Raw genomic sequence first — 12,613 nt, forward strand, 5'->3', positions numbered from 1 at the left:
GATTAACTGCTTACAGCATTGTGGTTCCAATTGCTCTTACTCTACGACCTTTCCATATAATCTGCCTATTATCCTGTTGCAGGCAAACTGTGTGCACTGCAATCTGATCTCATTGCTCACTCTCCTTCATTAGTCATCAAATATGTAAGCTGAGAGTTATTTCTTGTTAACTGTCATTGCTCTGCTTTTAGTAGGAACTGTGATGTCCCATGAATTTTGTGTTTGCTTCTACTGTTGAGATTTGTGTACAAGTTTGTCATAAGCACTTACAGACGTGGACAAATTTGTTGGTACCCTTCCACGAAAAAAGAAGAACCCACAATTTTCTCTGAAATAACTTGACAACTGACAAAAGTAAATGGCATCCATCGGTGTTTATTCCGTATTTAATAAAAATCAGACTTTGCTTTTGATTTTTGATTCAACAGAATATTTTAAACGATAAAACAAATGAAAATGGCATGGACAAAAATGATGGGACCCTTAACCTAATATTTTGTTGCACAACCTTTAGAGTATCTGTAGCTCTCAATGAGACATCTGCACCTGTCAACAGGTAGTTTGTCCCACTCTTCATGAGCAAACTGTTCCAGCTGTCTCAGGTTTGAAGTGTGCCTTCTCCAGACTGCATGTTTCAGCTCCACAGATTCCACAGATGTTCGATAGGATTCAGATCAGGGCTCATAGAAGGCCACTTCAGAATAGTCCATTGTTTTGTTCTTAGCCATTCTTGGATGCTTTTACTTTGGGTTTTGGGTCTTTCTCATGTTGGAGGACTCATGACCTGCGACTGAGACCTTTCTGAAAACTTTGACACTGGGCAGTATGTTTCACTCCAGAATGCTTGATAGTCTTGAGATTTCATTGTTCCCTGCACAGATTCAAGGAAACCCATGCCAGACACAGCAAAGTAGACCCAAAACATAACTGAGCCTCCACCATGTTTCGTAGTAGGTGTGGTGTTCTCTTCTTTGAAAGCGTAATATTTTGTCCATGAACATAGAGCTGTTGTGACTTGCCCAAAAGCTCCAGTTTTGTCTCATCTGTCCAAAGGACATTGTCCCAGAAGCATTATGGATTGTCAAAATAAAATTCCAGTCTGGCTTTTTTATGTTTTTCTTTGAACAGTAGAGTCCTCCTGGGTCTTCTTCCATTGAGCCCAGTGTCGCTCAAAAAGTGACGGATGGTGCGATCAGACACTGATGTACTTTGACCTTGGAGTTCAGCTTGTATCTCTTTGGAAGTTTTCCTTGGCTCTTTGTCTACCTTTTGCACTATCCTTCTGTTCAACCTGGGAATGATTTTCCTCTTGCGGCCACGTCCAGGGAGGTTGGCTACAGTCCTATGGACCTTAGAATTCTTAATAATATTTGCAACTGTATCACCGGAACATCAAGGTGCTTGGAGCTGGTCTTATAGCCTATGCCTTTAACATGCTTTCCATAATTTTCTTTCTGATCTCCTCAGACAGCAGTCTCCTTTGCTTTCTCTGGTCCATGTTCAATGTGGTGCACATGATGATACCAAACAGCAGAGTGACTACTTTTCTCCAGTTAAATAGGCTGAATGACTGATTACAAGATTGAAATCATGTGTGATACTAATTAAAGGAAACAGTTAGCTTGAAATATGACTATAATCTGAATATTTATAATCTTTTCTAGGGGTACCAACAAATCTGTCCAGGCCATTTTAGAACCTCTTTGTAGAATAAGCAATAGTTTATCTCTTTTCACACTTTCTTTGCTTTACTCTATGACATACCAAAGGCATACAGGTATACATGACACAATTGCTTTTAATTTCATACTTTTCTGGAGGAATGAAGCATTGTTTCAATGCGCTGTAAGGGTACCAACAAATTTGTCCACATCTGTGACTGAATTGTAAACATTTTTCTGTTTTTTGGTCCTACTTTTTAAAATTTTACTTAATATTGTATGATACGTAAACTGGACCCAGTCAAGGGTGTGCTGGCTTACCATTATTGTTATTATCTGATGACATAGTGGGAAGTGATGATGGGGGACCTTGAACCTTAAATAGATTGTTCCAAAATCTTCAGTCAGTCATGACTCAGAATTTTCAGAAGAGTAATGTGGAACAGCAATGCCTGAAAGGTCAATTTTTAGAAGCTCTGAGATCCTGTGTTCTACTGATCCCACAGTACCCAAAGGAAACTCACTGCCAACTTGGACAGTAGCTGAAGCACCAGCTTACTTAAACTTTTACCTGGTGATTAAAACACCTCCAGAAGTGCATGCAGTCATTCAACCACTCACCTCACCTATGCAGGATGTCCAGGCAATTGTTGCTTCCTGGACCCAGAAATTGGACATAGTCTCCACAGATTATCAGTTATGCCAAAACCAAAACCTGCATTCTGTTTGGGAAGAAATGCAAAGATTCAGACCCCTTGCATTATTTAGAAAAGTGGCATGATTGTTTTTACATTCATTGTCGGATGTTGAGGTTCTAGAAACATTGCGAAATGTGCTTGGAACAGCTTGTGACTGGTGAGAACTGGCATACTTGAACATTCACATGTGGGCTGATTTTGAAACTCTTTGTATCAGCTTTCTGTATCAGTCTGAGTACTATGACAATAAGATTAAGTGAGATCACACTTATGTGCAGGGGACACCGACGCCATCCAGCTCATTCTTAAAAGCATTCTGCCATGTTTGGCCAGCCAGCTGCAGGGACAAGTCAATGATGAACCCAGTTTGAAAAGGATTGAGAGCATCACGAGAAACATATACCGGGGCGCATAAGACACATTTCCTACTGCTACTGCCAAGCAGCCCTTTGCACCCAGTCAAAACACCCAGTTTAAAAATAAACCCTCATTCACCTGCCTGTATCCACCCTACCAGAGAACTGTCTTGTTTGTGCTGTTGTCCTGGGGCTTGAAATTCTGCATTTCAGTGTGGCTGACCAGACATACTGTGATCAGTCAGAATATACTGCTTCTCCTTCCCAGCCTGGAGACACCCATGTCTCAGGATGGAGCTTAAAACAACAAGCTGAAATCTCAAGAATCTAAAGGCCTAACAAATAGCCCATCTAATGTCAACTAAACTTCTGAGAGTTCTACTTTTAACCTTGTGAGGGCTGTCTTGCCTTTACCTTCACTGAGTGAATCCAAACTAGATGCTGCTTACAGTCTAGAGCAAGCTGTCCGTGATGCCTTTTTGGGAAAAGAGGAGTGGCCTGTGTTTCTGACGTTGGTCAAAGCCAATGTAGTTAAAAAGCAACAACCCTGATGACTCTCTTCCTTCAAGCAAGTTATTGCATTTGAACTACTAAAGGCTATGCTGATATGAGGCATCATAGAACCCTCATGGGCCTTGTCTGTAGTTCTCATTCCTAAAAAGATGGACATCCTTTATGGAGATCCATTTGATGTTCTTCTGTCTGTCAATTTCCCCTAACTTTGTCATCAGTAAGCATTTTTCAACCAGATATCTCTCTGCAATTGCCCTTGAAAACAGTGAGTTCCCTTTAGCATCATGAAAGCTGGTCTAAATTTAATCATTTCCGTTTTAGACCTCGCTGATAGTGAGAAACTACAGGCCGACCTAAACAAGGAAACAGAATTTCATGGCTATGAAATTTTAAAGTTCATTTCTGGCGATGTGATTCGCCAAAATACGTCACGTGATGTGTTCTGCTAGCTTACAACAGAGACCTCAATACAGTAGAAAGAGATGGGGAAAACACCAAAAATATGTGCAAAAGCATCAAAAGACAGATGTAAGCAGCTATCCATAACGCAAATAAGTAAGGTAATGAAATGTAAAAAAGACTCTGTTCACGAGTATGAGAAAACAAACAGACTAAGTTTTGGCCTCTCCTCTCTCCATCTCTCACTCCTGTCCTCTCCTTTTAATACAAAACTGTCCTACATACAGTTTTGTATTAAAACATGGCAATAATCAAGTTTTAATACATGTGCATAGTATTGAGTTTTTTTAATTGAAAAAAGGAGATATCCAAAATATCTAGATTTTTAAATAAGTGCATATTTAATGGATTAGTATCTTATTTGCATATCTAAACATATTTTTTTCCAGAAGACTTGTAATGCAAAAAATAGTTGTAATGTATATAGTTTATTGGTAAAGTTACATGATAATATCTTCACATTATCTACACATTGTTTACTTGATTGACATCTGTTATAATCTGTTCCCCCAGTATGCAACAGCATCTTTGCCATCTACCATCTAATTGTCTTTGACAAACTGAAATCTTTTTGCTTTTGTGGAAAACCTTCCCACACCCACTTTCTTGAAGGACGTGCAGCAGTTCTTATGCATGGCAGGGTGGTACTAGAGCTTTCTTGGATGGCTGAGCTGCTCAGTACCTTGAAGAAAAGGGGAAAGTTTATATGGAGTACTGCCTGGCAGAATGTATTTACTACCTTGAAGAGCTTCTTGACATTTTCAGTCTTCAGTCACCCCAATTTTGACATGCACTTTGTGCTGCACTGATGCCAGTGAGACAGGATTGGCCAATCACTGAAGCCAGAGAGACACAATGGCCAATCAGCTTTCAGCGGGATTTCGATAGGGTTACCATTGAGCTGTTCATGAAAGTTGAATGGTAGGTTCCTGTTGGAACCCACTTGTAAAAAATTCAAATGTTGGGGGGCACAATTCCTTTTTTTTTAATACAAAAAGAAGCATATCTCTTGTAAAATAAGGTTCACCATGAGTATTCTTTGTTATGCTGATTCTGTGGCAGAAAGCTCACAAATTCGCCTTTTGGACCATTTAACCCAGCCAACTCCACTTCACGATAATTTGCATTATATGCAAAACCTACTGTTGCATATTCATCCTTTTTCTTTTTTTTTTCTTTTTTTTTTTTTTAGCTCAATTTACAAAAAATGTGTCAATTTATTCTCAGGAGTGTGAGCCTTAAAAGTTATTCAAAACATTTTTAAAGTTGCAAACAATATGGCCCACACAGGTCAATTAATTATAATGAGGCAGAGCCTAATTTACATAAACAGCTTTAACTTGCAAGGTTTTGAATGACAGTTGAAAGGGATATCCAGGAGAAGATTCTGAGCTCATATGCAAAGCTTAGGTCAAATAACTGTTTGGCAGGAATTGTAAGTCCAATTGAGACCCACTACTATCTGATTCAATCTCATGCAGATTAATTAGGTTAAATTTTTTCTTTAACCCAATTAATTTTGCTCAAACCATACAAAATTGCTTTTTGAAAAATTTAGACCCACTCACTATGATAATTTGCGTAATAAAACCTACTTTTGCGAACTAGTCCTAGGATTTTTTTTTTATCTTCACAAATTCAGTGTTGCACTGTGTGAATCTCAATAATTATCAAAACAAACAAATTTATTAACAATATGGCTGCCACACATCAGTCAACTCTATGCTGAAGATGCTTGGATCGTGATGATCGCCACTTGCAGCTACATTGAACTATTTATTTTTATTTATTATTTTTTTACTTGTGGCCAAGTATGGTGACCCATACTCGGAATTTGTGCTCTGCATTTAACCCATCCAAGTGCACACACACCGTGAACACACACCCGGAGCAGTGGGCAGCCTTTTTTTGCTGCCGCGCCTGGGGAGCAGTTGGGGGTTCGGTGCCTTGCTCAAGGGTCTCACCTCAGTCGTGGTATTGAGGGTGGGAGAGAGAGCGCTGGTCATTCACTCCCCCCACCTACAATCCCTGCTGGACCCGAGACTCGAACCCACAACCTTCAGGTTCACCTTCAGGTTGCAAGTCCGACTCGCTATCCATTAGGCCACGACTGCCCCCAGCTGTGACATTAAAACTACTGACAGGCAAAGTGAAAAACTTTGATTTTCTAATTACAGGGGCACCTGTCAAGGGGTGGATATATTAGACAGCAAGTGAACAGTCTGTTCCTGAAGTTGATCTGTTGGAAGCAGGGAAAATTGGCAAGTATAAGGATCTAAGCGACATTGACAAGGGCCAAATTGTGATGGCTAGATGACTGGGTCAGAGCATCTCCAAAACGGCAGGTCTTGTGGAGTGTTCCATGGTATGCAGTGGTTAGTACCTAACAAAAGTCATCCAAGGAAGGACAACTGTTGAACTGGTAACAGGGTCATGGGCACCCAAGACTCGTGGGGAGTGAAGGCTAGCCCATTTAGTCTGATCCCACAGAAGAGCTACTGTAGCACAAATTACTGAAAAGTTAATGCTGGCTATGATAGAAAGGTGTCAAACGGTGCATCGCAGCTTGTTACATCAAGTCAAGTCAAGTAGAGTTTACTGTAATTTCAACCATATACAGCCAGTTAGTACATAGTGAAACGAAAGAACGTTCCTCCAGGACCAAGGTGCTACATAAGAAACACAAAACAGCACAGAACTACAAGGGACTACATAAATGTATACATGAAGTGCACAAGTGCAAACATGTGCGGACAGCACAAGATAGTACAATGACTACTGAGATAGACAATGGGCACAGTAAGTCCCAGTGCAGCGCCGTCCAGTACACAGTTCTATTAGAAAGTGAATATAGTGAAAATAGTGCAAAAAGAGTACAATATAAGTTGCTGATTTAGGTGTAAACATAAGAAGTAGCAGCCTAGTAGAGGGTATAAGATATGTACGGTATAATAAATATTTGTAGCAGCATAATGTAATGTGGGGTTGTGCAAAAAAAAATTGCAAAGAGGATGGAGGATGTCCAGTTGTGTGTGTATGTGTGTGTGATTTTTCAGTCCACTTTCTGAGTATTGTGGAGTCTGATGGCATGGGGGAAGAAACTGTCGCACAGTCTGGTTGTAAGGGCCCGAATGCTTCGGTACCATTTGCCAGACGGCAAGAGGGTGAAGAGTGTGTGAGAGGTGCGTGTGGGGTCATCCACAATGCTGGTGGCTTTGTGGATGCAGCGTGAAGTGTAAGTGTCTGCGATGGAGGGAAGAGAGACCCCGATGATCTTCTCGGCTGTCTTCACTATCCGCTGAAGGGTCCTGCGATCCGAGAGGGTGCAATTCCCAAACCAGGCAGTGATGCAGCTGCACAGGATGCTCTCGATAGTCCCTCTGTAGAACATGGTGAGGATGGGGGGTGGGAGATGTGCTTTCTTTAGTCTTCTCAGAAAGTACAGGTGCTGCTGGGCTTTCTCTGTTATGGAGCTGGTGTTGAGGGACCAGGTGAGGTTCTCCACCAGGTGAACACCAAGAAACTTGGTGCTCTTGACGATCTCCATGGAGGAGCCCCCGATGTTCAGCGGAGAGTAGTAAGGTTGTTGGCTCTGCACCAGTCCGTTAGCCGCTGCACCTCCTCTCTGTATGCTGACTCGTCGTTCTTGCCGATGGTACCCACCATGGTCGTGTGTTCAAAACAGTCCTGAAGAGCAGAGCTGCCTCCTGCTGGGCAGGTTTTCACCTGTTTGGAGCGTCTGGCGAGCGGTCTGTATGCTGGGATTAGCATAACAGAGATGTGGTCTGAGAAGCCGAGGTGGGGGCGGGGCTCTGCAAGGAATGCGCTGAGGATGTTTGTGTAAACAAGATCCAGCGTGTGCTCCCCTCTCGTTGCAAAGTCCACATACTGATGGAATTTAGGGAGCACTGACTTCAGATTTGCATGGTTGAAATCTCTGGCAAAAATAAACAGTCCATCAGGGTGAGAATTCTGCAGTTCACTAATAGACCCATACAGTTCTCAGAGCACTTCTTTAGCTTTAGCACTGGGGGGAATGTACACAGCGATTATGAGGACGGTGGTGAATTTCCGTGGTAAATAAAATGGTCTGCATCTAACAGTCACAAACTCCACTAGCGATGAGCAGTAACTAGAAACTACCACTGAGTTCTTGCACCATTCCGTTTTGATGTAAACACACAAGCCACCACTGCAAGCCTTACCACACAGAGCTGTGTTTCTGTTGGCATGAAATGAGGTTAGCCCGTCTAGCTGAATGGCGGTGTCTGGAACTCTGTCGCTGAGCCACATCTCTGTGAAAACAAAGACGCAGCAGTCTCTAAACTCACGCTGCGTAGTTTGCAGGAGTCGGATGTAATCCAATTTATTGTCCAGGGAGCAGACATTGAAGAGCGGGATGGACGGAAGAGCCAGCCAGCTAGGGTTTGTTTTTTTGCTTTTTGTTTCTTGCCGTGCTCAATCCAATCGAACATCTGTGAAAAGGTGTTCCCCCCCCCTCCTCACCCCCCAGATAATGCAACCAAATTGACACTCTCTCTCACTCAGCCATCTAGCTGCACAGAGGGGGCTTACTTTTCTTTCATTTGAGATCGTATTGAAAGAAATGCTCACCTCTCCCAGAGGCATAAAAACAACCGCACATATTTTTGTCTTTTTTTGTGCAAGTTTACTTTCACTTTTAAAGGTAAGCAAAACAGCTGCTTTCAACTTTGTTGATGGGTTGGACCTCTGCGAGTTATGAAGCTGACTGAATGTTGTCAGGGAGTGAATCCATGGACTACTTTTGTTTGTGTAAAGCTGCTTTGAGTCAATGACCTTTGTAAAAAAGCGCTATACAAATAAAAATGAATTGAATTGAATTAACCTCCAAATTGCACACATGAAGACAAATGAAAATATGCTGAATCACCATTCATCAGCACAGAACAAAACTCCTTCAAAGGCCGCATCAGCTCTCATTCACACAGATGCTTCAAAGTTTCGAGCTGCATTCTCCTTGTGCTCACAACAAACTAAAAACAACTCCAAGAGAAAAAATAAGATCCAAACTTTGATATGTTATGTTATAGCACTTATGTGGGCCATCCACCACATGCAAGTCTTTTAAAGTTTCTGTTGGTTATTACTTTGATTTTGCAGGAAGCCAAACTAATCCTTTAGAAATCAAGTCATTGATAATTTTAGTTGAGAAAAATAATAAAGGTTTTAATCATTTTGACTTGTAGGTATAAAGGTTGGTCATTTTAATTTTTAATGAAAATTCTAAACTTAAAAAATGGATATTCTAAGAGCCTGATCATTTTATGATTGATTTTATGATTAATTAAAATAACAGTGAAGTACCTATAATGCTGGTATGTACCTTGCATTTCCATTGCTTACAGTATAAACAGAACCAGTTTCCTTACAATTATAATGATTAGGAAAATAATTTAAAATTTTAAATTAAAATTTAAGTTAAAAACACAAGCAGTGCAATTAAAAAGCTTATTGTACTGACTGGACTGTCACTGTTGTTAACATTAATGATTTTTTTTTTAATTCAGATTTTTATGAGCACTCCGTCTCAGTCAACTTAAACATCTCTAAATTACTTGAGTGTCTGATCCTCAATAATGACCAAAAACATGTTGAGATTTTTAAAAAGTGTTGCCATCACACGCTAATCTATTTTTGAATGGCTGAGCTTAATTTACTCTTTCAGCTATAACATTTTAGATGTATTCAAACAAAATTGAAAGGCCTATTCAGGACTAAATGCTAAGTGCCCAGTTGGGGCGTGGTCATCCACAGGCCACGAGGTTAAATTCCAATAACTAGTTGTCAGTCACCGTAAGTCTGATCAAGCTGAAATTTGGTGTCCCGTATTATTGTGCTACTCTGAGTGTATTTCTGCTGTTGATTGTTTCACTTCAGAAACTTGGCTGAAGTATTCCCCCACCCACACACACACACACACACGAAGTGAAGTGGGTGTTAAAGGAGGCAAATGCACCCAAAGGTCACAATTTTAGAATTTAGTAATGATTCACAAAGTGTCATTACTACTACAGTTGGCATTGTGTGTGGTCAGAAGAGACCAAAATATACCTTTTTGGTAAAAAACACAATCAGCATGTTGACAAAAGTGGACAAACTGTCATAGGTTTGCATCCTTCATGGCCTTTTAGCAGTCTTCAACACAGTCAATCAGTCAATCACAAGACTTTCCCATCCATCCTCATGCATCAACAATCTGTCTCTAAATGTTGTCTAAACAAAGGAGATGATTGTTGACTTCAGAAAATGGTGTGATGATCACTCCCCCCATGCATAAATTGCCCATTGATGGCACCATAGAAAGCTTCCTGACCAGCTGCATCACTGTCTGGTTTGGGAATTGCACCAATTTCCAATTGCAAAACCCTACAGAGGGTAGTGTGGACAGCTGAACGCACCATTGGAGCGCATCTACCCCCTGTTTAGGACATTTTCCACATTTTCCACGCAGCATCCGCCGCATCCAGCATTGTGCATACTCCTACCACAATCTATGCGATGCCTTTCCTTCTGATATGGAGAAATTTTGTGGTGTTATTTTTAGTGTTATACTGCTGACTACTGGACGCTTTTTGGTACTGTTGTCAGAGCCTTGGAGACTATTTGTCTGTAAGTATTGTGATTTTAAGTTGATACAATAAAGTTGTCAATTATATAAAATGCTGAAAAAGAGTAACACACAATGTAGAATGTTGCTGTAAAACCGTTGTCTTTGGCAAAATACAGAATACAAAATACAGTAGAACGTTAGCATGTGTGATTTAGCATGTTAGCATAAGCGGATTCTAATGTCAGTTTTTGGTTTAGTCTAAATGAATGTCATGTATATTGATGTATACATGTTTTCTGCTTGTAGTTTTAGTTTTATTACAATATCGTTGCTTCAGTAAAATCAAGAAAAGATACGCCTTGGTCTTTATTGGGGAATGATTTGTTGTTCACTAACTGTCTAGCTGTGCAGCATAGAAATGTGCTGGGAGGGCAGCACAATCTATTTGCCCCTCTGCCATCCAGAAGTAAGTTCTGCAGCATCTGCTCAAAGACTGCCAGGTAACTTGGTAACAGCTTCTAACGCCAGGCTCTCAGACTCCCGAACACTGTGCTGCCCCCCTCAACACACATCGCCCTGGGATCCAAGTAACCCCACTGCACAGACGAAAGAAGAAAGAGGGGGGAAAAGATGATTTATAATACAATATATATACAAAATATGCAGAATGTGTTAGGGAACTGGTGTGTATGCCTAGTAAGTATGTAGGTAAAGTGCAGATCCTAACTGTAGACACTGGAATATGTGCAGTCTCAGTATGTGAAAAGACGTAGTTAAATAAATAGTAGCTGTGGGCAATGTTTAGTGTCTGAGCAGTCTATAGACATAGGAGAGTATACTAAGCAGATGAAGCAGCAGTACAAAGTAGCTCTTAAAAAGTTTATAATAAGTTAGATGTAGTAGTATATGTAGTTAGTAATAAATATGATCAATATATTGCACAAAGACTGGACTGAGTCCTTAGTGGAAGTAAAGTGGTAATAGTGGCCTTTGTAATATTGCAACATGACCAATAGTGACAGAAACATGTGAAGAGATTGTCTATGAGTGTCTGTGAGCTGTCAGTGAGTTGACCAGTGTTTGGGAGGTAGTCAAGAAATGAGTGGGAGAGAGGGAGAAGGTGTAATGACTAGACTATAGTTTATTTAGGATCATTATGGCCTGCGGGTAGAAACTGTACTTCAACCTGCTGGTTCTGGATTGAATGCTACGGTAGCATCTGCTTGATGGCAGTCTGTGAGTTGTGTGTGAACAGGGAGTACAGGAGGGGGCTGAGAACAGATCCCTGCGGAGCTCCTGTGTTCAGAGTCGCTGTGGAGGAGATGGGGTCGGCGATTTTCACCACCTGGAGTCTGCTCATCAGAAAGTCCAAAATCCAGTTGCACACGAGTGTTCAGTCCTAAGTACTTGAGCTTGGCGATGAGTTTGGCTGGAATGATGATGTTAAAGGCAGAGCTGTAGTCGATGACCAGCATTCTAAAAACAGGTGTTATTCTTATCCAGGCGTGTGAGAGCACTGTGCATCGTCAGAGCAATGGCATCGTCCATCACTCTGTTTGCACGGTATGCAAATTGGAGAGGGTCCATGGTGGTCAGAAGGGAGGAACGTGTGATTTTTGATTGGTTGACCATCTTGAAAGATCTGATCACATCAGGCACAGAGATGGTTAGTGCGCAGCTTTTGCAGTCCACTGCTAGTTTGACTGCAGGGAAGGTGTTGCTTGCTTCGCACTGAGCATAGGAGGTGTTTAGCTCATCAGGTAGTGAGGCAGTTAGTCCCCACAAAGTCGCAGATTTTCCCACCTTTGTAGTCTGTGATAGAGCGCAAACCATTACACCTGCGCTTGAGGTCAGACCCTCAACTGCTCAGTTGAATAAATGAGATCATTGTAATTTGCTCTGGATAAAGGTGTCTGCTATATGCTGTAGATCTAAAATTGTCAAGAGGGACTGCTTAGATGGAAAAGCATGTTATTCCCACTGTATTCCCATTTTTGGGATGGAACCCTTAGCACACAGTTGTATTAACTGATACTGTTATATAGTTAGACAGTGTTGTTTTGAGCTATGGACAAGAACCATACTGTACTTAGAATATATTTATGTAATGTGGTGGTTTACATGGATTAAGGTAGCTTGCTTGGAAATGTTCAAATATTCAAATATTGAAGAAAAAGAAAAATTTCATTAGAATTAGAAAACAAAAATCTTACAAATCCATCAGGGTATATGTGCTTTAAATCTAGAAGACTGAAGTTGCTCATTGTCAGTCAAATTTGTCATAACTGTTTATATACAGATGAGTAACAAAGAATAAACCTGAATAAATGAGTA

General features: G+C 40.9%; 1 protein-coding gene across 7 annotated transcripts in view; it reads left to right on the plus strand.

Moving 5' to 3' along the window:
• Positions 1-12,613, plus strand: part of diaph2 (diaphanous-related formin 2) — a 424,876-nt gene that overhangs the window by 30,449 nt on the left and 381,814 nt on the right. The gene's annotated exons all lie outside the window — the stretch shown is intronic.

The sequence above is a fragment of the Pangasianodon hypophthalmus genome, chromosome 7 (assembly GCF_027358585.1).
Source record: "Pangasianodon hypophthalmus isolate fPanHyp1 chromosome 7, fPanHyp1.pri, whole genome shotgun sequence".
Lineage (NCBI taxonomy): Eukaryota > Metazoa > Chordata > Actinopteri > Siluriformes > Pangasiidae > Pangasianodon > Pangasianodon hypophthalmus.